The sequence below is a fragment of the Gasterosteus aculeatus genome, chromosome 13 (genome assembly GCF_964276395.1).
Source record: "Gasterosteus aculeatus chromosome 13, fGasAcu3.hap1.1, whole genome shotgun sequence".
NCBI lineage: Eukaryota > Metazoa > Chordata > Actinopteri > Perciformes > Gasterosteidae > Gasterosteus > Gasterosteus aculeatus.
In genome coordinates, this window is record NC_135701.1 from 925,647 (window position 1) to 948,679 (window position 23,033).

At 41.5% G+C, this 23,033-nt stretch overlaps 52 non-coding genes across 52 annotated transcripts; all 52 read left to right on the plus strand.

Annotated features, from left to right (window-relative positions):
- Positions 1-29: 29 nt before the first annotated feature.
- Positions 30-112, plus strand: trnal-aag (transfer RNA leucine (anticodon AAG)). Its single transcript has one exon. It is a non-coding gene; the product is annotated as a tRNA-Leu (tRNA).
- Positions 113-366: 254 nt separating this feature from the next.
- On the plus strand, positions 367-449 carry trnal-aag (transfer RNA leucine (anticodon AAG)). Its single transcript has one exon. It is a non-coding gene; the product is annotated as a tRNA-Leu (tRNA).
- Positions 450-702: 253 nt separating this feature from the next.
- On the plus strand, positions 703-785 carry trnal-aag (transfer RNA leucine (anticodon AAG)). The gene has a single exon. It is a non-coding gene; the product is annotated as a tRNA-Leu (tRNA).
- A 253-nt stretch (positions 786-1,038) lies between these two features.
- trnal-aag (transfer RNA leucine (anticodon AAG)) lies at positions 1,039-1,121 on the plus strand. The gene has a single exon. It is a non-coding gene; the product is annotated as a tRNA-Leu (tRNA).
- Positions 1,122-1,374: 253 nt separating this feature from the next.
- Positions 1,375-1,457, plus strand: trnal-aag (transfer RNA leucine (anticodon AAG)). Its single transcript has one exon. It is a non-coding gene; the product is annotated as a tRNA-Leu (tRNA).
- A 254-nt stretch (positions 1,458-1,711) lies between these two features.
- trnal-aag (transfer RNA leucine (anticodon AAG)) lies at positions 1,712-1,794 on the plus strand. The gene has a single exon. It is a non-coding gene; the product is annotated as a tRNA-Leu (tRNA).
- A 236-nt stretch (positions 1,795-2,030) lies between these two features.
- On the plus strand, positions 2,031-2,113 carry trnal-aag (transfer RNA leucine (anticodon AAG)). The gene has a single exon. It is a non-coding gene; the product is annotated as a tRNA-Leu (tRNA).
- Positions 2,114-3,077: 964 nt separating this feature from the next.
- Positions 3,078-3,160, plus strand: trnal-aag (transfer RNA leucine (anticodon AAG)). The gene has a single exon. It is a non-coding gene; the product is annotated as a tRNA-Leu (tRNA).
- A 254-nt stretch (positions 3,161-3,414) lies between these two features.
- On the plus strand, positions 3,415-3,497 carry trnal-aag (transfer RNA leucine (anticodon AAG)). The gene has a single exon. It is a non-coding gene; the product is annotated as a tRNA-Leu (tRNA).
- Positions 3,498-3,733: 236 nt separating this feature from the next.
- On the plus strand, positions 3,734-3,816 carry trnal-aag (transfer RNA leucine (anticodon AAG)). Its single transcript has one exon. It is a non-coding gene; the product is annotated as a tRNA-Leu (tRNA).
- Positions 3,817-4,953: 1,137 nt separating this feature from the next.
- Positions 4,954-5,036, plus strand: trnal-aag (transfer RNA leucine (anticodon AAG)). The gene has a single exon. It is a non-coding gene; the product is annotated as a tRNA-Leu (tRNA).
- A 254-nt stretch (positions 5,037-5,290) lies between these two features.
- Positions 5,291-5,373, plus strand: trnal-aag (transfer RNA leucine (anticodon AAG)). The gene has a single exon. It is a non-coding gene; the product is annotated as a tRNA-Leu (tRNA).
- A 253-nt stretch (positions 5,374-5,626) lies between these two features.
- Positions 5,627-5,709, plus strand: trnal-aag (transfer RNA leucine (anticodon AAG)). The gene has a single exon. It is a non-coding gene; the product is annotated as a tRNA-Leu (tRNA).
- Positions 5,710-5,981: 272 nt separating this feature from the next.
- On the plus strand, positions 5,982-6,064 carry trnal-aag (transfer RNA leucine (anticodon AAG)). Its single transcript has one exon. It is a non-coding gene; the product is annotated as a tRNA-Leu (tRNA).
- Positions 6,065-6,318: 254 nt separating this feature from the next.
- trnal-aag (transfer RNA leucine (anticodon AAG)) lies at positions 6,319-6,401 on the plus strand. Its single transcript has one exon. It is a non-coding gene; the product is annotated as a tRNA-Leu (tRNA).
- Positions 6,402-6,637: 236 nt separating this feature from the next.
- trnal-aag (transfer RNA leucine (anticodon AAG)) lies at positions 6,638-6,720 on the plus strand. Its single transcript has one exon. It is a non-coding gene; the product is annotated as a tRNA-Leu (tRNA).
- A 254-nt stretch (positions 6,721-6,974) lies between these two features.
- Positions 6,975-7,057, plus strand: trnal-aag (transfer RNA leucine (anticodon AAG)). Its single transcript has one exon. It is a non-coding gene; the product is annotated as a tRNA-Leu (tRNA).
- Positions 7,058-7,310: 253 nt separating this feature from the next.
- On the plus strand, positions 7,311-7,393 carry trnal-aag (transfer RNA leucine (anticodon AAG)). The gene has a single exon. It is a non-coding gene; the product is annotated as a tRNA-Leu (tRNA).
- Positions 7,394-7,646: 253 nt separating this feature from the next.
- trnal-aag (transfer RNA leucine (anticodon AAG)) lies at positions 7,647-7,729 on the plus strand. The gene has a single exon. It is a non-coding gene; the product is annotated as a tRNA-Leu (tRNA).
- Positions 7,730-8,001: 272 nt separating this feature from the next.
- trnal-aag (transfer RNA leucine (anticodon AAG)) lies at positions 8,002-8,084 on the plus strand. Its single transcript has one exon. It is a non-coding gene; the product is annotated as a tRNA-Leu (tRNA).
- Positions 8,085-9,239: 1,155 nt separating this feature from the next.
- On the plus strand, positions 9,240-9,322 carry trnal-aag (transfer RNA leucine (anticodon AAG)). Its single transcript has one exon. It is a non-coding gene; the product is annotated as a tRNA-Leu (tRNA).
- Positions 9,323-9,576: 254 nt separating this feature from the next.
- Positions 9,577-9,659, plus strand: trnal-aag (transfer RNA leucine (anticodon AAG)). The gene has a single exon. It is a non-coding gene; the product is annotated as a tRNA-Leu (tRNA).
- A 272-nt stretch (positions 9,660-9,931) lies between these two features.
- trnal-aag (transfer RNA leucine (anticodon AAG)) lies at positions 9,932-10,014 on the plus strand. Its single transcript has one exon. It is a non-coding gene; the product is annotated as a tRNA-Leu (tRNA).
- A 254-nt stretch (positions 10,015-10,268) lies between these two features.
- On the plus strand, positions 10,269-10,351 carry trnal-aag (transfer RNA leucine (anticodon AAG)). Its single transcript has one exon. It is a non-coding gene; the product is annotated as a tRNA-Leu (tRNA).
- Positions 10,352-10,587: 236 nt separating this feature from the next.
- On the plus strand, positions 10,588-10,670 carry trnal-aag (transfer RNA leucine (anticodon AAG)). The gene has a single exon. It is a non-coding gene; the product is annotated as a tRNA-Leu (tRNA).
- A 254-nt stretch (positions 10,671-10,924) lies between these two features.
- Positions 10,925-11,007, plus strand: trnal-aag (transfer RNA leucine (anticodon AAG)). The gene has a single exon. It is a non-coding gene; the product is annotated as a tRNA-Leu (tRNA).
- A 253-nt stretch (positions 11,008-11,260) lies between these two features.
- On the plus strand, positions 11,261-11,343 carry trnal-aag (transfer RNA leucine (anticodon AAG)). Its single transcript has one exon. It is a non-coding gene; the product is annotated as a tRNA-Leu (tRNA).
- A 253-nt stretch (positions 11,344-11,596) lies between these two features.
- On the plus strand, positions 11,597-11,679 carry trnal-aag (transfer RNA leucine (anticodon AAG)). Its single transcript has one exon. It is a non-coding gene; the product is annotated as a tRNA-Leu (tRNA).
- A 272-nt stretch (positions 11,680-11,951) lies between these two features.
- trnal-aag (transfer RNA leucine (anticodon AAG)) lies at positions 11,952-12,034 on the plus strand. The gene has a single exon. It is a non-coding gene; the product is annotated as a tRNA-Leu (tRNA).
- Positions 12,035-12,661: 627 nt separating this feature from the next.
- Positions 12,662-12,744, plus strand: trnal-aag (transfer RNA leucine (anticodon AAG)). Its single transcript has one exon. It is a non-coding gene; the product is annotated as a tRNA-Leu (tRNA).
- A 1,155-nt stretch (positions 12,745-13,899) lies between these two features.
- trnal-aag (transfer RNA leucine (anticodon AAG)) lies at positions 13,900-13,982 on the plus strand. Its single transcript has one exon. It is a non-coding gene; the product is annotated as a tRNA-Leu (tRNA).
- A 272-nt stretch (positions 13,983-14,254) lies between these two features.
- trnal-aag (transfer RNA leucine (anticodon AAG)) lies at positions 14,255-14,337 on the plus strand. Its single transcript has one exon. It is a non-coding gene; the product is annotated as a tRNA-Leu (tRNA).
- A 272-nt stretch (positions 14,338-14,609) lies between these two features.
- On the plus strand, positions 14,610-14,692 carry trnal-aag (transfer RNA leucine (anticodon AAG)). Its single transcript has one exon. It is a non-coding gene; the product is annotated as a tRNA-Leu (tRNA).
- A 253-nt stretch (positions 14,693-14,945) lies between these two features.
- Positions 14,946-15,028, plus strand: trnal-aag (transfer RNA leucine (anticodon AAG)). The gene has a single exon. It is a non-coding gene; the product is annotated as a tRNA-Leu (tRNA).
- A 254-nt stretch (positions 15,029-15,282) lies between these two features.
- On the plus strand, positions 15,283-15,365 carry trnal-aag (transfer RNA leucine (anticodon AAG)). The gene has a single exon. It is a non-coding gene; the product is annotated as a tRNA-Leu (tRNA).
- A 272-nt stretch (positions 15,366-15,637) lies between these two features.
- On the plus strand, positions 15,638-15,720 carry trnal-aag (transfer RNA leucine (anticodon AAG)). Its single transcript has one exon. It is a non-coding gene; the product is annotated as a tRNA-Leu (tRNA).
- Positions 15,721-15,974: 254 nt separating this feature from the next.
- Positions 15,975-16,057, plus strand: trnal-aag (transfer RNA leucine (anticodon AAG)). Its single transcript has one exon. It is a non-coding gene; the product is annotated as a tRNA-Leu (tRNA).
- Positions 16,058-16,310: 253 nt separating this feature from the next.
- trnal-aag (transfer RNA leucine (anticodon AAG)) lies at positions 16,311-16,393 on the plus strand. Its single transcript has one exon. It is a non-coding gene; the product is annotated as a tRNA-Leu (tRNA).
- Positions 16,394-16,646: 253 nt separating this feature from the next.
- trnal-aag (transfer RNA leucine (anticodon AAG)) lies at positions 16,647-16,729 on the plus strand. The gene has a single exon. It is a non-coding gene; the product is annotated as a tRNA-Leu (tRNA).
- Positions 16,730-17,001: 272 nt separating this feature from the next.
- Positions 17,002-17,084, plus strand: trnal-aag (transfer RNA leucine (anticodon AAG)). Its single transcript has one exon. It is a non-coding gene; the product is annotated as a tRNA-Leu (tRNA).
- A 272-nt stretch (positions 17,085-17,356) lies between these two features.
- On the plus strand, positions 17,357-17,439 carry trnal-aag (transfer RNA leucine (anticodon AAG)). The gene has a single exon. It is a non-coding gene; the product is annotated as a tRNA-Leu (tRNA).
- A 253-nt stretch (positions 17,440-17,692) lies between these two features.
- On the plus strand, positions 17,693-17,775 carry trnal-aag (transfer RNA leucine (anticodon AAG)). Its single transcript has one exon. It is a non-coding gene; the product is annotated as a tRNA-Leu (tRNA).
- Positions 17,776-18,047: 272 nt separating this feature from the next.
- Positions 18,048-18,130, plus strand: trnal-aag (transfer RNA leucine (anticodon AAG)). The gene has a single exon. It is a non-coding gene; the product is annotated as a tRNA-Leu (tRNA).
- Positions 18,131-19,285: 1,155 nt separating this feature from the next.
- On the plus strand, positions 19,286-19,368 carry trnal-aag (transfer RNA leucine (anticodon AAG)). Its single transcript has one exon. It is a non-coding gene; the product is annotated as a tRNA-Leu (tRNA).
- A 272-nt stretch (positions 19,369-19,640) lies between these two features.
- Positions 19,641-19,723, plus strand: trnal-aag (transfer RNA leucine (anticodon AAG)). Its single transcript has one exon. It is a non-coding gene; the product is annotated as a tRNA-Leu (tRNA).
- A 445-nt stretch (positions 19,724-20,168) lies between these two features.
- On the plus strand, positions 20,169-20,251 carry trnal-aag (transfer RNA leucine (anticodon AAG)). Its single transcript has one exon. It is a non-coding gene; the product is annotated as a tRNA-Leu (tRNA).
- A 588-nt stretch (positions 20,252-20,839) lies between these two features.
- Positions 20,840-20,922, plus strand: trnal-aag (transfer RNA leucine (anticodon AAG)). The gene has a single exon. It is a non-coding gene; the product is annotated as a tRNA-Leu (tRNA).
- Positions 20,923-21,176: 254 nt separating this feature from the next.
- Positions 21,177-21,259, plus strand: trnal-aag (transfer RNA leucine (anticodon AAG)). Its single transcript has one exon. It is a non-coding gene; the product is annotated as a tRNA-Leu (tRNA).
- Positions 21,260-21,512: 253 nt separating this feature from the next.
- On the plus strand, positions 21,513-21,595 carry trnal-aag (transfer RNA leucine (anticodon AAG)). The gene has a single exon. It is a non-coding gene; the product is annotated as a tRNA-Leu (tRNA).
- A 589-nt stretch (positions 21,596-22,184) lies between these two features.
- Positions 22,185-22,267, plus strand: trnal-aag (transfer RNA leucine (anticodon AAG)). The gene has a single exon. It is a non-coding gene; the product is annotated as a tRNA-Leu (tRNA).
- A 254-nt stretch (positions 22,268-22,521) lies between these two features.
- trnal-aag (transfer RNA leucine (anticodon AAG)) lies at positions 22,522-22,604 on the plus strand. Its single transcript has one exon. It is a non-coding gene; the product is annotated as a tRNA-Leu (tRNA).
- A 273-nt stretch (positions 22,605-22,877) lies between these two features.
- On the plus strand, positions 22,878-22,960 carry trnal-aag (transfer RNA leucine (anticodon AAG)). Its single transcript has one exon. It is a non-coding gene; the product is annotated as a tRNA-Leu (tRNA).
- Positions 22,961-23,033: the final 73 nt, after the last annotated feature.

Here is a 23,033-nt window from a genome sequence, read left to right on the forward strand (position 1 = left end):
CATCATTTCAGTGTTTGAGGTATTTTACAGTCAGGATGGCCGAGTGGTCTAAGGCGCTGCGTTAAGGTCGCAGTCTCCCCTGGAGGCGTGGGTTCAAATCCCACTTCTGACAAAAAGGTTAAGACAAGTGTTTTAATTTCTGTAAAGTCCAAAACAAGAGGTTGTGAGGGAAACCGTGAAAAAGGCATTCATGTAACAAATAAATGTCCAGTTACGTGAATGTGTATGTGCCACAAAGGAGGACGCTGCAGGTATCAGAGCTGATATTTCTCGCTCTTTTGTAAAAAAGGATGTGCAATTCAATGATATATGAAATATAGGTTATCCTAGTATTTGTCATAATTTCAGTGTTTGAGGTATTTTACAGTCAGGATGGCCGAGTGGTCTAAGGCGCTGCGTTAAGGTCGCAGTCTCCCCTGGAGGCGTGGGTTCAAATCCCACTTCTGACAAAAAGGTTAAGACAAGTGTTTTAATTTCTGTAAAGTCCTAAACAAGAGGTTGCGAGGGAAACCGTGAAAAAGGCATTTATGTAACAATAAATGTCCACTTACGTGAATGTGTATGTGCCACAAGGGAGGACGCTGCAGGTATCAGAGCTGATATTTCTCGCTCTTTTGTAAAAAAGGATGTGCAATTCAATGATATATGAAATGTAGGTTATCCTGCTATTTGTCATAATTTCAGTGTTTGAGGTATTTTACAGTCAGGATGGCCGAGTGGTCTAAGGCGCTGCGTTAAGGTCGCAGTCTCCCCTGGAGGCGTGGGTTCAAATCCCACTTCTGACAGAAGGTTAAGACAATTTTTTAAATTTCTGTAAAGTCCAAAACAAGAGGTTGCGAGGGAAACCGTGAAAAAGGCATTCATGTAACAAATAAATGTCCACTTACGTGAATGTGTATGTGCCACAAGGGAGAACGCTGCAGGTATCAGACCTGATATTTCTCGCTCCTTTGTAAAAAAGGATGTGTAATTCAATGATAGATGAAATATAGGTTATCCTAGTATTTGTCATAATTTCAGTGTTTGAGGTATTTTACAGTCAGGATGGCCGAGTGGTCTAAGGCGCTGCGTTAAGGTCGCAGTCTCCCCTGGAGGCGTGGGTTCAAATCCCACTTCTGACAGAAGGTTAAGACAATTTTTTAAATTTCTGTAAAGTCCAAAACAAGAGGTTGCGAGGGAAACCGTGAAAAAGGCATTCATGTAACAAATAAATGTCCACTTACGTGAATGTGTATGTTCCACAAGGGAGGACGCTGCAGGTATCAGAGCTGATATTTCTCGCTCTTTTGTAAAAAAGGATGTGCAATTCAATGATATATGAAATGTAGGTTATCCTAGTATTTGTCATAATTTCAGTGTTTGAGGTATTTTACAGTCAGGATGGCCGAGTGGTCTAAGGCGCTGCGTTAAGGTCGCAGTCTCCCCTGGAGGCGTGGGTTCAAATCCCACTTCTGACAAAAAGGTTAAGACAAGTGTTTTAATTTCTGTAAAGTCCAAAACAAGAGGTTGCGAGGGAAACCGTGAAAAAGGCATTCATGTAACAAATAAATGTCCAGTTACGTGAATGTGTATGTGCCACAAGGGAGGACGCTGCAGGTATCAGACCTGATATTTCTCGCTCCTTTGTAAAAAAGGATGTGCAATTTAATGATAGATGAAATACAGGTTATCCTAGTATTTGTCATAATTTCAGTGTTTGAGGTATTTTACAGTCAGGATGGCCGAGTGGTCTAAGGCGCTGCGCTAAGGTCGCAGTTTCCCCTGGAGGCGTGGGTTCAAATCCCACTTCTGACAAAAGGTTATAAGAAGTGTTTCAATTTCCGTAAAGTCCAAAACATGAGGTTGTGAGGGAAACCGTGAAGAAGGCATTCATGTAACAAGTGAATCCGAAGTGCCTCAAGGGAGGACGCTGCAGGTATCAGACATGATATTTCTCGCTCTTTTGTAAAAAAGGATGTGCAATTCAATGATATATGAAATGTAGGTTATCCTAGTATTTGTCATCATTTCAGTGTTTGAGGTATTTTACAGTCAGGATGGCCGAGTGGTCTAAGGCGCTGCGTTAAGGTCGCAGTCTCCCCTGGAGGCGTGGGTTCAAATCCCACTTCTGACAAAAAGGTTAAGACAAGTGTTTTAATTTCTGTAAAGTCCAAAACAAGAGGTTGTGAGGGAAACCGTGAAAAAGGCATTCATGTAACAAATAAATGTCCAGTTACGTGAATGTGTATGTGCCACAAAGGAGGACGCTGCAGGTATCAGAGCTGATATTTCTCGCTCTTTTGTAAAAAAGGATGTGCAATTCAATGATATATGAAATGTAGGTTATCCTAGTATTTGTCATAATTTCAGTGTTTGAGGTATTTTACAGTCAGGATGGCCGAGTGGTCTAAGGCGCTGCGTTAAGGTCGCAGTCTCCCCTGGAGGCGTGGGGTCAAATCACACTTCTGACAGAAGGTTAAGACAATTTTTTAAATTTCTGTAAAGTCCAAAACAAGAGGTTGCGAGGGAAACCGTGAAAAAGGCATTCATGTAACGAATAAATGTCCACTTACGTGAATGTGTATGTGCCTTTCACATGTGTAAGTGCCACAAGGGAGGACGCTGCAGGTATCAGAGCTGATATTTCTCGCTCTTTTGTAAAAAAGGATGTGCAATTCAATGATAAATGAAATGTAGGTTATCCTGCTATTTGTCATATTTTCAATGTTTTAGCTATTTTACAGTCAGGATGGCCGAGTGGTCTAAGGCGCTGCGTTAAGGCCGCAGTCTCCCCTGGAGGCGTGGGTTTAAATCCAACTTCTGACAGAAGGTTAAGACAAGTGTTTTAATTTCTGTAAAGTCCAAAACAAGAGGTTGCGAGGGAAACCGTGAAAAAGGCATTCATGTAACAAATAAATGTCCACTTACGTGAATGTGTATGTGCCTTACACATGTGTAAGTGCCACAAGGGAGGACGCTGCAGGTATCAGAGCTGATATTTCTCGCTCTTTTGTAAAAAAGGATGTGCAATTCAATGATATATGAAATGTAGGTTATCCTAGTATTTGTCATAATTTCAGTGTTTGAGGTATTTTACAGTCAGGATGGCCGAGTGGTCTAAGGCGCTGCGTTAAGGTCGCAGTCTCCCCTGGAGGCGTGGGTTCAAATCCCACTTCTGACAAAAAGGTTAAGACAAGTGTTTTAATTTCTGTAAAGTCCAAAACAAGAGGTTGCGAGGGAAACCGTGAAAAAGGCATTCATGTAACAAATAAATGTCCAGTTACGTGAATGTGTATGTGCCACAAGGGAGGACGCTGCAGGTATCAGACCTGATATTTCTCGCTCCTTTGTAAAAAAGGATGTGCAATTTAATGATAGATGAAATACAGGTTATCCTAGTATTTGTCATAATTTCAGTGTTTGAGGTATTTTACAGTCAGGATGGCCGAGTGGTCTAAGGCGCTGCGCTAAGGTCGCAGTTTCCCCTGGAGGCGTGGGTTCAAATCCCACTTCTGACAAAAGGTTATAAGAAGTGTTTCAATTTCCGTAAAGTCCAAAACATGAGGTTGTGAGGGAAACCGTGAAGAAGGCATTCATGTAACAAGTGAATCCGAAGTGCCTCAAGGGAGGACGCTGCAGGTATCAGACATGATATTTCTCGCTCTTTTGTAAAAAAGGATGTGCAATTCAATGATATATGAAATGTAGGTTATCCTAGTATTTGTCATCATTTCAGTGTTTGAGGTATTTTACAGTCAGGATGGCCGAGTGGTCTAAGGCGCTGCGTTAAGGTCGCAGTCTCCCCTGGAGGCGTGGGTTCAAATCCCACTTCTGACAAAAAGGTTAAGACAAGTGTTTTAATTTCTGTAAAGTCCAAAACAAGAGGTTGTGAGGGAAACCGTGAAAAAGGCATTCATGTAACAAATAAATGTCCAGTTACGTGAATGTGTATGTGCCACAAAGGAGGACGCTGCAGGTATCAGAGCTGATATTTCTCGCTCTTTTGTAAAAAAGGATGTGCAATTCAATGATATATGAAATGTAGGTTATCCTAGTATTTGTCATAATTTCAGTGTTTGAGGTATTTTACAGTCAGGATGGCCGAGTGGTCTAAGGCGCTGCGTTAAGGTCGCAGTCTCCCCTGGAGGCGTGGGGTCAAATCACACTTCTGACAGAAGGTTAAGACAATTTTTTAAATTTCTGTAAAGTCCAAAACAAGAGGTTGCGAGGGAAACCGTGAAAAAGGCATTCATGTAACGAATAAATGTCCACTTACGTGAATGTGTATGTGCCTTTCACATGTGTAAGTGCCACAAGGGAGGACGCTGCAGGTATCAGAGCTGATATTTCTCGCTCTTTTGTAAAAAAGGATGTGCAATTCAATGATAAATGAAATGTAGGTTATCCTGCTATTTGTCATATTTTCAATGTTTTAGCTATTTTACAGTCAGGATGGCCGAGTGGTCTAAGGCGCTGCGTTAAGGCCGCAGTCTCCCCTGGAGGCGTGGGTTTAAATCCAACTTCTGACAGAAGGTTAAGACAAGTGTTTTAATTTCTGTAAAGTCCAAAACAAGAGGTTGCGAGGGAAACCGTGAAAAAGGCATTCATGTAACAAATAAATGTCCACTTACGTGAATGTGTATGTGCCTTACACATGTGTAAGTGCCACAAGGGAGGACGCTGCAGGTATCAGAGCTGATATTTCTCGCTCTTTTGTAAAAAAGGATGTGCAATTCAATGATATATGAAATGTAGGTTATCCTGCTATTTGTCATAATTTCAATGTTTGAGGTATTTTACAGTCAGGATAAATGTCCACTTACGTGAATGTGTATGTGCCACAAGGGAGAACGCTGCAGGTATCAGACCTGATATTTCTCGCTCCTTTGTAAAAAAGGATGTGCAATTCAATGATATATGAAATGTAGGTTATCCTAGTATTTGTCATAATTTCAGTGTTTGAGGTATTTTACAGTCAGGATGGCCGAGTGGTCTAAGGCGCTGCGTTAAGGTCGCAGTCTCCCCTGGAGGCGTGGGTTCAAATCCCACTTCTGACAAAAAGGTTAAGACAAGTGTTTTAATTTCTGTAAAGTCCAAAACAAGAGGTTGCGAGGGAAACCGTGAAAAAGGCATTCATGTAACAAATAAATGTCCACTTACGTGAATGTGTATGTGCCACAAGGGAGAACGCTGCAGGTATCAGACCTGATATTTCTCGCTCTTTTGTAAAAAAGGATGTGCAATTCAATGATAGATGAAATATAGGTTATCCTAGTATTTGTCATAATTTCAGTGTTTGAGGTATTTTACAGTCAGGATGGCCGAGTGGTCTAAGGCGCTGCGTTAAGGTCGCAGTCTCCCCTGGAGGCGTGGGTTCAAATCCCACTTCTGACAGAAGGTTAAGACAATTTTTTAAATTTCTGTAAAGTCCAAAACAAGAGGTTGCGAGGGAAACCGTGAAAAAGGCATTCATGTAACAAATAAATGTCCACTTACGTGAATGTGTATGTGCCACAAGGGAGAACGCTGCAGGTATCAGACCTGATATTTCTCGCTCCTTTGTAAAAAAGGATGTGTAATTCAATGATAGATGAAATATAGGTTATCCTAGTATTTGTCATAATTTCAGTGTTTGAGGTATTTTACAGTCAGGATGGCCGAGTGGTCTAAGGCGCTGCGTTAAGGTCGCAGTCTCCCCTGGAGGCGTGGGTTCAAATCCCACTTCTGACAGAAGGTTAAGACAATTTTTTAAATTTCTGTAAAGTCCAAAACAAGAGGTTGCGAGGGAAACCGTGAAAAAGGCATTCATGTAACAAATAAATGTCCACTTACGTGAATGTGTATGTGCCTTACACATGTGTAAGTGCCACAAGGGAGGACGCTGCAGGTATCAGAGCTGATATTTCTCGCTCTTTTGTAAAAAAGGATGTGCAATTCAATGATATATGAAATATAGGTTATCCTAGTATTTGTCATAATTTCAGTGTTTGAGGTATTTTACAGTCAGGATGGCCGAGTGGTCTAAGGCGCTGCGTTAAGGTCGCAGTCTCCCCTGGAGGCGTGGGTTCAAATCCCACTTCTGACAAAAAGGTTAAGACAAGTGTTTTAATTTCTGTAAAGTCCAAAACAAGAGGTTGCGAGGGAAACCGTGAAAAAGGCATTCATGTAACAAATAAATGTCCAGTTACGTGAATGTGTATGTGCCACAAGGGAGGACGCTGCAGGTATCAGACCTGATATTTCTCGCTCCTTTGTAAAAAAGGATGTGCAATTCAATGATAGATGAAATACAGGTTATCCTAGTATTTGTCATAATTTCAGTGTTTGAGGTATTTTACAGTCAGGATGGCCGAGTGGTCTAAGGCGCTGCGCTAAGGTCGCAGTCTCCCCTGGAGGCGTGGGTTCAAATCCCACTTCTGACAAAAGGTTATAAGAAGTGTTTCAATTTCCGTAAAGTCCAAAACATGAGGTTGTGAGGGAAACCGTGAAGAAGGCATTCATGTAACAAGTGAATCCGAAGTGCCTCAAGGGAGGACGCTGCAGGTATCAGACATGATATTTCTCGCTCTTTTGTAAAAAAGGATGTGCAATTCAATGATATATGAAATGTAGGTTATCCTAGTATTTGTCATCATTTCAGTGTTTGAGGTATTTTACAGTCAGGATGGCCGAGTGGTCTAAGGCGCTGCGTTAAGGTCGCAGTCTCCCCTGGAGGCGTGGGTTCAAATCCCACTTCTGACAAAAAGGTTAAGACAAGTGTTTTAATTTCTGTAAAGTCCAAAACAAGAGGTTGTGAGGGAAACCGTGAAAAAGGCATTCATGTAACAAATAAATGTCCAGTTACGTGAATGTGTATGTGCCACAAAGGAGGACGCTGCAGGTATCAGAGCTGATATTTCTCGCTCTTTTGTAAAAAAGGATGTGCAATTCAATGATATATGAAATATAGGTTATCCTAGTATTTGTCATAATTTCAGTGTTTGAGGTATTTTACAGTCAGGATGGCCGAGTGGTCTAAGGCGCTGCGTTAAGGTCGCAGTCTCCCCTGGAGGCGTGGGTTCAAATCCCACTTCTGACAGAAGGTTAAGACAATTTTTTAAATTTCTGTAAAGTCCAAAACAAGAGGTTGCGAGGGAAACCGTGAAAAAGGCATTCATGTAACAAATAAATGTCCACTTACGTGAATGTGTATGTGCCACAAGGGAGGACGCTGCAGGTATCAGAGCTGATATTTCTCGCTCTTTTGTAAAAAAGGATGTGCAATTCAATGATATATGAAATGTAGGTTATCCTAGTATTTGTCATAATTTCAGTGTTTGAGGTATTTTACAGTCAGGATGGCCGAGTGGTCTAAGGCGCTGCGTTAAGGTCGCAGTCTCCCCTGGAGGCGTGGGTTCAAATCCCACTTCTGACAAAAAGGTTAAGACAAGTGTTTTAATTTCTGTAAAGTCCTAAACAAGAGGTTGCGAGGGAAACCGTGAAAAAGGCATTTATGTAACAATAAATGTCCACTTACGTGAATGTGTATGTGCCACAAGGGAGGACGCTGCAGGTATCAGAGCTGATATTTCTCGCTCTTTTGTAAAAAAGGATGTGCAATTCAATGATATATGAAATGTAGGTTATCCTGCTATTTGTCATAATTTCAGTGTTTGAGGTATTTTACAGTCAGGATGGCCGAGTGGTCTAAGGCGCTGCGTTAAGGTCGCAGTCTCCCCTGGAGGCGTGGGTTCAAATCCCACTTCTGACAGAAGGTTAAGACAATTTTTTAAATTTCTGTAAAGTCCAAAACAAGAGGTTGCGAGGGAAACCGTGAAAAAGGCATTCATGTAACAAATAAATGTCCACTTACGTGAATGTGTATGTGCCTTACACATGTGTAAGTGCCACAAGGGAGGACGCTGCAGGTATCAGAGCTGATATTTCTCGCTCTTTTGTAAAGAAGGATGTGCAATTCAATGATAAATGAAATGTAGGTTATACTGCTATTTGTCATATTTTCAATGTTTTAGCTATTTTACAGTCAGGATGGCCGAGTGGTCTAAGGCGCTGCGTTAAGGCCGCAGTCTCCCCTGGAGGCGTGGGTTCAAATCCCACTTCTGACAGAAGGTTAAGACAAGTGTTTTAATTTCTGTAAAGTCCAAAACAAGAGGTTGCGTGGGAAACCGTGAAAAAGGCATTCATGTAACGAATAAATGTCCACTTACGTGAATGTGTATGTGCCTTACACATGTGTAAGTGCCACAAGGGAGGACGCTGCAGGTATCAGAGCTGATATTTCTCGCTCCTTTGTAAAAAAGGATGTGCAATTCAATGATAGATGAAATGTAGGTTATCCTAGTATTTGTCATAATTTCAGTGTTTGAGGTATTTTACAGTCAGGATGGCCGAGTGGTCTAAGGCGCTGCGTTAAGGTCGCAGTCTCCCCTGGAGGCGTGGGGTCAAATCACACTTCTGACAGAAGGTTAAGACAATTTTTTAAATTTCTGTAAAGTCCAAAACAAGAGGTTGCGAGGGAAACCGTGAAAAAGGCATTCATGTAACGAATAAATGTCCACTTACGTGAATGTGTATGTGCCTTTCACATGTGTAAGTGCCACAAGGGAGGACGCTGCAGGTATCAGAGCTGATATTTCTCGCTCTTTTGTAAAAAAGGATGTGCAATTCAATGATAAATGAAATGTAGGTTATCCTGCTATTTGTCATATTTTCAATGTTTTAGCTATTTTACAGTCAGGATGGCCGAGTGGTCTAAGGCGCTGCGTTAAGGCCGCAGTCTCCCCTGGAGGCGTGGGTTTAAATCCAACTTCTGACAGAAGGTTAAGACAAGTGTTTTAATTTCTGTAAAGTCCAAAACAAGAGGTTGCGAGGGAAACCGTGAAAAAGGCATTCATGTAACAAATAAATGTCCACTTACGTGAATGTGTATGTGCCTTACACATGTGTAAGTGCCACAAGGGAGGACGCTGCAGGTATCAGAGCTGATATTTCTCGCTCTTTTGTAAAAAAGGATGTGCAATTCAATGATATATGAAATGTAGGTTATCCTGCTATTTGTCATAATTTCAATGTTTGAGGTATTTTACAGTCAGGATAAATGTCCACTTACGTGAATGTGTATGTGCCACAAGGGAGAACGCTGCAGGTATCAGACCTGATATTTCTCGCTCCTTTGTAAAAAAGGATGTGCAATTCAATGATATATGAAATGTAGGTTATCCTAGTATTTGTCATAATTTCAGTGTTTGAGGTATTTTACAGTCAGGATGGCCGAGTGGTCTAAGGCGCTGCGTTAAGGTCGCAGTCTCCCCTGGAGGCGTGGGTTCAAATCCCACTTCTGACAAAAAGGTTAAGACAAGTGTTTTAATTTCTGTAAAGTCCAAAACAAGAGGTTGCGAGGGAAACCGTGAAAAAGGCATTCATGTAACAAATAAATGTCCACTTACGTGAATGTGTATGTGCCACAAGGGAGAACGCTGCAGGTATCAGACCTGATATTTCTCGCTCTTTTGTAAAAAAGGATGTGCAATTCAATGATAGATGAAATATAGGTTATCCTAGTATTTGTCATAATTTCAGTGTTTGAGGTATTTTACAGTCAGGATGGCCGAGTGGTCTAAGGCGCTGCGTTAAGGTCGCAGTCTCCCCTGGAGGCGTGGGTTCAAATCCCACTTCTGACAGAAGGTTAAGACAATTTTTTAAATTTCTGTAAAGTCCAAAACAAGAGGTTGCGAGGGAAACCGTGAAAAAGGCATTCATGTAACAAATAAATGTCCACTTACGTGAATGTGTATGTGCCTTACACATGTGTAAGTGCCACAAGGGAGGACGCTGCAGGTATCAGAGCTGATATTTCTCGCTCTTTTGTAAAAAAGGATGTGCAATTCAATGATATATGAAATATAGGTTATCCTAGTATTTGTCATAATTTCAGTGTTTGAGGTATTTTACAGTCAGGATGGCCGAGTGGTCTAAGGCGCTGCGTTAAGGTCGCAGTCTCCCCTGGAGGCGTGGGTTCAAATCCCACTTCTGACAAAAAGGTTAAGACAAGTGTTTTAATTTCTGTAAAGTCCAAAACAAGAGGTTGCGAGGGAAACCGTGAAAAAGGCATTCATGTAACAAATAAATGTCCAGTTACGTGAATGTGTATGTGCCACAAGGGAGGACGCTGCAGGTATCAGACCTGATATTTCTCGCTCCTTTGTAAAAAAGGATGTGCAATTCAATGATAGATGAAATACAGGTTATCCTAGTATTTGTCATAATTTCAGTGTTTGAGGTATTTTACAGTCAGGATGGCCGAGTGGTCTAAGGCGCTGCGCTAAGGTCGCAGTCTCCCCTGGAGGCGTGGGTTCAAATCCCACTTCTGACAAAAGGTTATAAGAAGTGTTTCAATTTCCGTAAAGTCCAAAACATGAGGTTGTGAGGGAAACCGTGAAGAAGGCATTCATGTAACAAGTGAATCCGAAGTGCCTCAAGGGAGGACGCTGCAGGTATCAGACATGATATTTCTCGCTCTTTTGTAAAAAAGGATGTGCAATTCAATGATATATGAAATGTAGGTTATCCTAGTATTTGTCATCATTTCAGTGTTTGAGGTATTTTACAGTCAGGATGGCCGAGTGGTCTAAGGCGCTGCGTTAAGGTCGCAGTCTCCCCTGGAGGCGTGGGTTCAAATCCCACTTCTGACAAAAAGGTTAAGACAAGTGTTTTAATTTCTGTAAAGTCCAAAACAAGAGGTTGTGAGGGAAACCGTGAAAAAGGCATTCATGTAACAAATAAATGTCCAGTTACGTGAATGTGTATGTGCCACAAAGGAGGACGCTGCAGGTATCAGAGCTGATATTTCTCGCTCTTTTGTAAAAAAGGATGTGCAATTCAATGATATATGAAATATAGGTTATCCTAGTATTTGTCATAATTTCAGTGTTTGAGGTATTTTACAGTCAGGATGGCCGAGTGGTCTAAGGCGCTGCGTTAAGGTCGCAGTCTCCCCTGGAGGCGTGGGTTCAAATCCCACTTCTGACAGAAGGTTAAGACAATTTTTTAAATTTCTGTAAAGTCCAAAACAAGAGGTTGCGAGGGAAACCGTGAAAAAGGCATTCATGTAACAAATAAATGTCCACTTACGTGAATGTGTATGTGCCACAAGGGAGGACGCTGCAGGTATCAGAGCTGATATTTCTCGCTCTTTTGTAAAAAAGGATGTGCAATTCAATGATATATGAAATGTAGGTTATCCTAGTATTTGTCATAATTTCAGTGTTTGAGGTATTTTACAGTCAGGATGGCCGAGTGGTCTAAGGCGCTGCGTTAAGGTCGCAGTCTCCCCTGGAGGCGTGGGTTCAAATCCCACTTCTGACAAAAAGGTTAAGACAAGTGTTTTAATTTCTGTAAAGTCCTAAACAAGAGGTTGCGAGGGAAACCGTGAAAAAGGCATTTATGTAACAATAAATGTCCACTTACGTGAATGTGTATGTGCCACAAGGGAGGACGCTGCAGGTATCAGAGCTGATATTTCTCGCTCTTTTGTAAAAAAGGATGTGCAATTCAATGATATATGAAATGTAGGTTATCCTGCTATTTGTCATAATTTCAGTGTTTGAGGTATTTTACAGTCAGGATGGCCGAGTGGTCTAAGGCGCTGCGTTAAGGTCGCAGTCTCCCCTGGAGGCGTGGGTTCAAATCCCACTTCTGACAGAAGGTTAAGACAATTTTTTAAATTTCTGTAAAGTCCAAAACAAGAGGTTGCGAGGGAAACCGTGAAAAAGGCATTCATGTAACAAATAAATGTCCACTTACGTGAATGTGTATGTGCCTTACACATGTGTAAGTGCCACAAGGGAGGACGCTGCAGGTATCAGAGCTGATATTTCTCGCTCTTTTGTAAAGAAGGATGTGCAATTCAATGATAAATGAAATGTAGGTTATACTGCTATTTGTCATATTTTCAATGTTTTAGCTATTTTACAGTCAGGATGGCCGAGTGGTCTAAGGCGCTGCGTTAAGGCCGCAGTCTCCCCTGGAGGCGTGGGTTCAAATCCCACTTCTGACAGAAGGTTAAGACAAGTGTTTTAATTTCTGTAAAGTCCAAAACAAGAGGTTGCGTGGGAAACCGTGAAAAAGGCATTCATGTAACGAATAAATGTCCACTTACGTGAATGTGTATGTGCCTTACACATGTGTAAGTGCCACAAGGGAGGACGCTGCAGGTATCAGAGCTGATATTTCTCGCTCCTTTGTAAAAAAGGATGTGCAATTCAATGATAGATGAAATATAGGTTATCCTAGTATTTGTCATAATTTCAGTGTTTGAGGTATTTTACAGTCAGGATGGCCGAGTGGTCTAAGGCGCTGCGTTAAGGTCGCAGTCTCCCCTGGAGGCGTTGGTTCAAATCCCACTTCTGACAGAAGGTTAAGACAATTTTTTAAATTTCTGTAAAGTCCAAAACAAGAGGTTGCGAGGGAAACCGTGAAAAAGGCATTCATGTAACGAATAAATGTCCACTTACGTGAATGTGTATGTGCCTTTCACATGTGTAAGTGCCACAAGGGAGGACGCTGCAGGTATCAGAGCTGATATTTCTCGCTCTTTTGTAAAAAAGGATGTGCAATTCAATGATAAATGAAATGTAGGTTATCCTGCTATTTGTCATATTTTCAATGTTTTAGCTATTTTACAGTCAGGATGGCCGAGTGGTCTAAGGCGCTGCGTTAAGGCCGCAGTCTCCCCTGGAGGCGTGGGTTCAAATCCCACTTCTGACAGAAGGTTAAGACAAGTGTTTTAATTTCTGTAAAGTCCAAAACAAGAGGTTGCGAGGGAAACCGTGAAAAAGGCATTCATGTAACGAATAAATGTCCACTTACGTGAATGTGTATGTGCCTTACACATGTGTAAGTGCCACAAGGGAGGACGCTGCAGGTATCAGAGCTGATATTTCTCGCTCCTTTGTAAAAAAGGATGTGCAATTCAATGATAGATGAAATATAGGTTATCCTAGTATTTGTCATAATTTCAGTGTTTGAGGTATTTTACAGTCAGGATGGCCGAGTGGTCTAAGGCGCTGCGTTAAGGTCGCAGTCTCCCCTGGAGGCGTTGGTTCAAATCCCACTTCTGACAGAAGGTTAAGACAATTTTTTAAATTTCTGTAAAGTCCAAAACAAGAGGTTGCGAGGGAAACCGTGAAAAAGGCATTCATGTAACGAATAAATGTCCACTTACGTGAATGTGTATGTGCCTTTCACATGTGTAAGTGCCACAAGGGAGGACGCTGCAGGTATCAGAGCTGATATTTCTCGCTCTTTTGTAAAAAAGGATGTGCAATTCAATGATAAATGAAATGTAGGTTATCCTGCTATTTGTCATATTTTCAATGTTTTAGCTATTTTACAGTCAGGATGGCCGAGTGGTCTAAGGCGCTGCGTTAAGGCCGCAGTCTCCCCTGGAGGCGTGGGTTTAAATCCAACTTCTGACAGAAGGTTAAGACAAGTGTTTTAATTTCTGTAAAGTCCAAAACAAGAGGTTGCGAGGGAAACCGTGAAAAAGGCATTCATGTAACAAATAAATGTCCACTTACGTGAATGTGTATGTGCCTTACACATGTGTAAGTGCCACAAGGGAGGACGCTGCAGGTATCAGAGCTGATATTTCTCGCTCTTTTGTAAAAAAGGATGTGCAATTCAATGATATATGAAATGTAGGTTATCCAGCTATTTGTCATAATTTCAATGTTTGAGGTATTTTACAGTCAGGATAAATGTCCACTTACGTGAATGTGTATGTGCCACAAGGGAGAACGCTGCAGGTATCAGACCTGATATTTCTCGCTCCTTTGTAAAAAAGGATGTGCAATTCAATAATAGATGAAATATAGGTTATCCTAGTATTTGTCATAATTTCAGTGTTTGAGGTATTTTACAGTCAGGATGGCCGAGTGGTCTAAGGCGCTGCGTTAAGGTCGCAGTCTCCCCTGGAGGCGTGGGTTCAAATCCCACTTCTGACAGAAGGTTAAGACAATTTTTTAAATTTCTGTAAAGTCCAAAACAAGAGGTTGCGAGGGAAACCGTGAAAAAGGCATTCATGTAACAAATAAATGTCCACTTACGTGAATGTGTATGTGCCTTACACATGTGTAAGTGCCACAAGGGAGGACGCTGCAGGTATCAGAGCTGATATTTCTCGCTCTTTTGTAAAGAAGGATGTGCAATTCAATGATAAATGAAATGTAGGTTATACTGCTATTTGTCATATTTTCAATGTTTTAGCTATTTTACAGTCAGGATGGCCGAGTGGTCTAAGGCGCTGCGTTAAGGCCGCAGTCTCCCCTGGAGGCGTGGGTTCAAATCCCACTTCTGACAGAAGGTTAAGACAAGTGTTTTAATTTCTGTAAAGTCCAAAACAAGAGGTTGCGAGGGAAACCGTGAAAAAGGCATTCATGTAACGAATAAATGTCCACTTACGTGAATGTGTATGTGCCTTACACATGTGTAAGTGCCACAAGGGAGGACGCTGCAGGTATCAGACCTGATATTTCTCGCTCCTTTGTAAAAAAGGATGTGCAATTCAATAATAGATGAAATATAGGTTATCCTAGTATTTGTCATAATTTCAGTGTTTGAGGTATTTTACAGTCAGGATGGCCGAGTGGTCTAAGGCGCTGCGTTAAGGTCGCAGTCTCCCCTGGAGGCGTGGGTTCAAATCCCACTTCTGACAGAAGGTTAAGACAATTTTTTAAATTTCTGTAAAGTCCAAAACAAGAGGTTGCGAGGGAAACCGTGAAAAAGGCATTCATGTAACAAATAAATGTCCACTTACGTGAATGTGTATGTTCCACAAGGGAGGACGCTGCAGGTATCAGAGCTGATATTTCTCGCTCTTTTGTAAAAAAGGATGTGCAATTCAATGATATATGAAATGTAGGTTATCCTAGTATTTGTCATAATTTCAGTGTTTGAGGTATTTTACAGTCAGGATGGCCGAGTGGTCTAAGGCGCTGCGTTAAGGTCGAAGTCTCCCCTGGAGGCGTGGGTTCAAATCCCACTTCTGACAAAAAGGTTAAGACAAGTGTTTTAATTTCTGTAAAGTCCAAAACAAGAGGTTGCGAGGGAAACCGTGAAAAAGGCATTCATGTAACAAATAAATGTCCACTTACGTGAATGTGTATGTGCCACAAGGGAGAACGCTGCAGGTATCAGACCTGATATTTCTCGCTCTTTTGTAAAAAAGGATGTGCAATTCAATGATAGATGAAATATAGGTTATCCTAGTATTTGTCATAATTTCAGTGTTTGAGGTATTTTACAGTCAGGATGGCCGAGTGGTCTAAGGCGCTGCGTTAAGGTCGCAGTCTCCCCTGGAGGCGTGGGTTCAAATCCCACTTCTGACAGAAGGTTAAGACAATTTTTTAAATTTCTGTAAAGTCCAAAACAAGAGGTTGCGAGGGAAACCGTGAAAAAGGCATTCATGTAACAAATAAATGTCCACTTACGTGAATGTGTATGTGCCTTACACATGTGTAAGTGCCACAAGGGAGGACGCTGCAGGTATCAGAGCTGATATTTCTCGCTCTTTTGTAAAAAAGGATGTGCAATTCAATGATATATGAAATGTAGGTTATCCTAGTATTTGTCATAATTTCAGTGTTTGAGGTATTTTACAGTCAGGATGGCCGAGTGGTCTAAGGTGCTGCGTTAAGGTCGCAGTCTCCCCTGGAGGCGTGGGTTCAAATCCCACTTCTGACAAAAAGGTTAAGACAAGTGTTTTAATTTCTGTAAAGTCCAAAACAAGAGGTTGCGAGGGAAACCGTGAAAAAGGCATTTATGTAACAAATAAATGTCCACTTACGTGAATGTGTATGTGCCACAAGGGAGAACGCTGCAGGTATCAGACCTGATATTTCTCGCTCCTTTGTAAAAAAGGATGTGTAATTCAATGATAGATGAAATATAGGTTATCCTAGTATTTGTCATAATTTCAGTGTTTGAGGTATTTTACAGTTAGGATGGCCGAGTGGTCTAAGGCGCTGCGTTAAGGTCGCAGTCTCCCCTGGAGGCGTGGGTTCAAATCCCACTTCTGACAGAAGGTTAAGACAATTTTTTAAATTTCTGTAAAGTCCAAAACAAGAGGTTGCGAGGGAAACCGTGAAAAAGGCATTCATGTAACAAATAAATGTCCAGTTACGTGAATGTGTATGTGCCACAAGGGAGGACGCTGCAGGTATCAGACCTGATATTTCTCGCTCTTTTGTAAAAAAGGATGTGCAATTCAATGATATATGAAATGTAGGTTATCCTAGTATTTGTCATAATTTCAGTGTTTGAGGTATTTTACAGTCAGGATGGCCGAGTGGTCTAAGGCGCTGCGTTAAGGTCGCAGTCTCCCCTGGAGGCGTGGGTTCAAATCCCACTTCTGACAAAAAGGTTAAGACAAGTGTTTTAATTTCTGTAAAGTCCTAAACAAGAGGTTGCGAGGGAAACCGTGAAAAAGGCATTCATGTAACAATAAATGTCCACTTACGTGAATGTGTATGTGCCACAAGGGAGGACGCTGCAGGTATCAGAGCTGATATTTCTCGCTCTTTTGTAAAAAAGGATGTGCAATTCAATGATATATGAAATGTAGGTTATCCTGCTATTTGTCATAATTTCAGTGTTTGAGGTATTTTACAGTCAGGATGGCCGAGTGGTCTAAGGCGCTGCGTTAAGGTCGCAGTCTCCCCTGGAGGCGTGGGTTCAAATCCCACTTCTGACAGAAGGTTAAGACAATTTTTTAAATTTCTGTAAAGTCCAAAACAAGAGGTTGCGAGGGAAACCGTGAAAAAGGCATTCATGTAACAAATAAATGTCCACTTACGTGAATGTGTATGTGCCTTACACATGTGTAAGTGCCACAAGGGAGGACGCTGCAGGTATCAGAGCTGATATTTCTCGCTCTTTTGTAAAGAAGGATGTGCAATTCAATGATAAATGAAATGTAGGTTATACTGCTATTTGTCATATTTTCAATGTTTTAGCTATTTTACAGTCAGGATGGCCGAGTGGTCTAAGGCGCTGCGTTAAGGCCGCAGTCTCCCCTGGAGGCGTGGGTTCAAATCCCACTTCTGACAGAAGGTTAAGACAAGTGTTTTAATTTCTGTAAAGTCCAAAACAAGAGGTTGCGAGGGAAACCGTGAAAAAGGCATTCATGTAACGAATAAATGTCCACTTACGTGAATGTGTATGTGCCTTACACATGTGTAAGTGCCACAAGGGAGGACGCTGCAGGTATCAGAGCTGATATTTCTCGCTCCTTTGTAAAAAAGGATGTGCAATTCAATGATATATGAAATATAGGTTATCCTAGTATTTGTCATAATTTCAGTGTTTGAGGTATTTTACAGTCAGGATGGCCGAGTGGTCTAAGGCGCTGCGTTAAGGTCGCAGTCTCCCCTGGAGGCGTGGGTTCAAATCCCACTTCTGACAAAAAGGTTAAGACAAGTGTTTTAATTTCTGTAAAGTCCTAAACAAGAGGTTGCGAGGGAAACCGTGAAAAAGGCATTTATGTAACAATAAATGTCCACTTACGTGAATGTGTATGTGCCACAAGGGAGGACGCTGCAGGTATCAGAGCTGATATTTCTCGCTCTTTTGTAAAAAAGGATGTGCAATTCAATGATATATGAAATGTAGGTTATCCTGCTATTTGTCATAATTTCAGTGTTTGAGGTATTTTACAGTCAGGATGGCCGAGTGGTCTAAGGCGCTGCGTTAAGGTCGCAGTCTCCCCTGGAGGCGTGGGTTCAAATCCCACTTCTGACAGAAGGTTAAGACAATTTTTTAAATTTCTGTAAAGTCCAAAACAAGAGGTTGCGAGGGAAACCGTGAAAAAGGCATTCATGTAACAAATAAATGTCCACTTACGTGAATGTGTATGTGCCTTACACATGTGTAAGTGCCACAAGGGAGGACGCTGCAGGTATCAGAGCTGATATTTCTCGCTCTTTTGTAAAGAAGGATGTGCAATTCAATGATAAATGAAATGTAGGTTATACTGCTATTTGTCATATTTTCAATGTTTTAGCTATTTTACAGTCAGGATGGCCGAGTGGTCTAAGGCGCTGCGTTAAGGCCGCAGTCTCCCCTGGAGGCGTGGGTTCAAATCCCACTTCTGACAGAAGGTTAAGACAAGTGTTTTAATTTCTGTAAAGTCCAAAACAAGAGGTTGCGAGGGAAACCGTGAAAAAGGCATTCATGTAACGAATAAATGTCCACTTACGTGAATGTGTATGTGCCTTACACATGTGTAAGTGCCACAAGGGAGGACGCTGCAGGTATCAGAGCTGATATTTCTCGCTCCTTTGTAAAAAAGGATGTGCAATTCAATGATAGATGAAATATAGGTTATCCTAGTATTTGTCATAATTTCAGTGTTTGAGGTATTTTACAGTCAGGATGGCCGAGTGGTCTAAGGCGCTGCGTTAAGGTCGCAGTCTCCCCTGGAGGCGTTGGTTCAAATCCCACTTCTGACAGAAGGTTAAGACAATTTTTTAAATTTCTGTAAAGTCCAAAACAAGAGGTTGCGAGGGAAACCGTGAAAAAGGCATTCATGTAACGAATAAATGTCCACTTACGTGAATGTGTATGTGCCTTTCACATGTGTAAGTGCCACAAGGGAGGACGCTGCAGGTATCAGAGCTGATATTTCTCGCTCTTTTGTAAAAAAGGATGTGCAATTCAATGATAAATGAAATGTAGGTTATCCTGCTATTTGTCATATTTTCAATGTTTTAGCTATTTTACAGTCAGGATGGCCGAGTGGTCTAAGGCGCTGCGTTAAGGCCGCAGTCTCCCCTGGAGGCGTGGGTTTAAATCCAACTTCTGACAGAAGGTTAAGACAAGTGTTTTAATTTCTGTAAAGTCCAAAACAAGAGGTTGCGAGGGAAACCGTGAAAAAGGCATTCATGTAACAAATAAATGTCCACTTACGTGAATGTGTATGTGCCTTACACATGTGTAAGTGCCACAAGGGAGGACGCTGCAGGTATCAGAGCTGATATTTCTCGCTCTTTTGTAAAAAAGGATGTGCAATTCAATGATATATGAAATGTAGGTTATCCTGCTATTTGTCATAATTTCAATGTTTGAGGTATTTTACAGTCAGGATAAATGTCCACTTACGTGAATGTGTATGTGCCACAAGGGAGAACGCTGCAGGTATCAGACCTGATATTTCTCGCTCCTTTGTAAAAAAGGATGTGCAATTCAATAATAGATGAAATATAGGTTATCCTAGTATTTGTCATAATTTCAGTGTTTGAGGTATTTTACAGTCAGGATGGCCGAGTGGTCTAAGGCGCTGCGTTAAGGTCGCAGTCTCCCCTGGAGGCGTGGGTTCAAATCCCACTTCTGACAGAAGGTTAAGACAATTTTTTAAATTTCTGTAAAGTCCAAAACAAGAGGTTGCGAGGGAAACCGTGAAAAAGGCATTCATGTAACAAATAAATGTCCACTTACGTGAATGTGTATGTGCCTTACACATGTGTAAGTGCCACAAGGGAGGACGCTGCAGGTATCAGAGCTGATATTTCTCGCTCTTTTGTAAAGAAGGATGTGCAATTCAATGATAAATGAAATGTAGGTTATACTGCTATTTGTCATATTTTCAATGTTTTAGCTATTTTACAGTCAGGATGGCCGAGTGGTCTAAGGCGCTGCGTTAAGGCCGCAGTCTCCCCTGGAGGCGTGGGTTCAAATCCCACTTCTGACAGAAGGTTAAGACAAGTGTTTTAATTTCTGTAAAGTCCAAAACAAGAGGTTGCGAGGGAAACCGTGAAAAAGGCATTCATGTAACGAATAAATGTCCACTTACGTGAATGTGTATGTGCCTTACACATGTGTAAGTGCCACAAGGGAGGACGCTGCAGGTATCAGAGCTGATATTTCTCGCTCCTTTGTAAAAAAGGATGTGCAATTCAATGATAGATGAAATATAGGTTATCCTAGTATTTGTCATAATTTCAGTGTTTGAGGTATTTTACAGTCAGGATAAATGTCCACTTACGTGAATGTGTATGTGCCACAAGGGAGAACGCTGCAGGTATCAGACCTGATATTTCTCGCTCCTTTGTAAAAAAGGATGTGCAATTCAATAATAGATGAAATATAGGTTATCCTAGTATTTGTCATAATTTCAGTGTTTGAGGTATTTTACAGTCAGGATGGCCGAGTGGTCTAAGGCGCTGCGTTAAGGTCGCAGTCTCCCCTGGAGGCGTGGGTTCAAATCCCACTTCTGACAGAAGGTTAAGACAATTTTTTAAATTTCTGTAAAGTCCAAAACAAGAGGTTGCGAGGGAAACCGTGAAAAAGGCATTCATGTAACAAATAAATGTCCACTTACGTGAATGTGTATGTGCCACAAGGGAGAACGCTGCAGGTATCAGTGCTGATATTTCTCGCTCTTTTGTAAAAAAGGATGTGCAATTCAATGATAAATGAAATGTAGGTTATCCTGCTATTTGTCATGATTTCAATGTTTGAGGTATTTTACAGTCAGGATGGCCGAGTGGTCTAAGGCGCTGCGTTAAGGTCGCAGTCTCCCCTGGAGGCGTGGGGTCAAATCACACTTCTGGCAAAAGGTTAAGACAATTCTTTAAATTTCTGTAAAGTCCAAAACAAGAGGTTGCGAGGGAAACCGTGAAAAAGGCATTCATGTAACAATAAATGTCCAGTTACGTGAATGTGTATGTGCCACAAGGGAGGACGCTGCAGGTATCAGAGCTGATATTTCTCGCTCTTTTGTAAAAAAGGATGTGCAATTCAATGATATATGAAATATAGGTTATCCTAGTATTTGTCATAATTTCAGTGTTTGAGGTATTTTACAGTCAGGATGGCCGAGTGGTCTAAGGCGCTGCGTTAAGGTCGCAGTCTCCCCTGGAGGCGTGGGTTCAAATCCCACTTCTGACAAAAAGGTTAAGACAAGTGTTTTAATTTCTGTAAAGTCCAAAACAAGAGGTTGCGAGGGAAACCGTGAAAAAGGCATTCATGTAACAAATAAATGTCCACTTACGTGAATGTGTATGTGCCACAAGGGAGAACGCTGCAGGTATCAGACCTGATATTTCTCGCTCCTTTGTAAAAAAGGATGTGCAATTCAATGATAGATGAAATGTAGGTTATCCTAGTATTTGTCATAATTTCAGTGTTTGAGGTATTTTACAGTCAGGATGGCCGAGTGGTCTAAGGCGCTGCGTTAAGGTCGCAGTCTCCCCTGGAGGCGTGGGTTCAAATCCCACTTCTGACAGAAGGTTAAGACAATTTTTTAAATTTCTGTAAAGTCCAAAACAAGAGGTTGCGAGGGAAACCGTGAAAAAGGCATTCATGTAACAAATAAATGTCCACTTACGTGAATGTGTATGTTCCACAAGGGAGGACGCTGCAGGTATCAGAGCTGATATTTCTCGCTCTTTTGTAAAAAAGGATGTGCAATTCAATGATATATGAAATGTAGGTTATCCTAGTATTTGTCATAATTTCAGTGTTTGAGGTATTTTACAGTCAGGATGGCCGAGTGGTCTAAGGCGCTGCGTTAAGGTCGCAGTCTCCCCTGGAGGCGTGGGTTCAAATCCCACTTCTGACAAAAAGGTTAAGACAAGTGTTTTAATTTCTGTAAAGTCCAAAACAAGAGGTTGCGAGGGAAACCGTGAAAAAGGCATTCATGTAACAAATAAATGTCCACTTACGTGAATGTGTATGTGCCACAAGGGAGGACGCTGCAGGTATCAGACCTGATATTTCTCGCTCCTTTGTAAAAAAGGATGTGCAATTCAATGATAGATGAAATACAGGTTATCCTAGTATTTGTCATGATTTCAATGTTTGAGGTATTTTACAGTCAGGATGGCCGAGTGGTCTAAGGCGCTGCGTTAAGGTCGCAGTCTCCCCTGGAGGCGTGGGGTCAAATCACACTTCTGGCAAAAGGTTAAGACAATTCTTTAAATTTCTGTAAAGTCCAAAACAAGAGGTTGCGAGGGAAACCGTGAAAAAGGCATTCATGTAACAATAAATGTCCAGTTACGTGAATGTGTATGTGCCACAAGGGAGGACGCTGCAGGTATCAGAGCTGATATTTCTCGCTCTTTTGTAAAAAAGGATGTGCAATTCAATGATATATGAAATATAGGTTATCCTAGTATTTGTCATAATTTCAGTGTTTGAGGTATTTTACAGTCAGGATGGCCGAGTGGTCTAAGGCGCTGCGTTAAGGTCGCAGTCTCCCCTGGAGGCGTGGGTTCAAATCCCACTTCTGACAAAAAGGTTAAGACAAGTGTTTTAATTTCTGTAAAGTCCAAAACAAGAGGTTGCGAGGGAAACCGTGAAAAAGGCATTCATGTAACAAATAAATGTCCACTTACGTGAATGTGTATGTGCCACAAGGGAGAACGCTGCAGGTATCAGACCTGATATTTCTCGCTCTTTTGTAAAAAAGGATGTGCAATTCAATGATATATGAAATATAGGTTATCCTAGTATTTGTCATAATTTCAGTGTTTGAGGTATTTTACAGTCAGGATGGCCGAGTGGTCTAAGGCGCTGCGTTAAGGTCGCAGTCTCCCCTGGAGGCGTGGGTTCAAATCCCACTTCTGACAGAAGGTTAAGACAATTTTTTAAATTTCTGTAAAGTCCAAAACAAGAGGTTGCGAGGGAAACCGTGAAAAAGGCATTCATGTAACAAATAAATGTCCACTTACGTGAATGTGTATGTGCCTTACACATGTGTAAGTGCCACAAGGGAGGACGCTGCAGGTATCAGAGCTGATATTTCTCGCTCTTTTGTAAAAAAAGGATGTGGAATTCAATGATAAATGAAATGTAGGTTATCCTGCTATTTGTCATATTTTCAATGTTTTAGGTATTTTGCAGTCAGGATGGCCGAGTGGTCTAAGGCGCTGCGTTAAGGCCGCAGTCTCCCCTGGAGGCGTGGGTTCAAATCCCACTTCTGACAGAAGGTTAAGACAAGTGTTTTAATTTCTGTAAAGTCCAAAACAAGAGGTTGCGAGGGAAACCGTGAAAAAGGC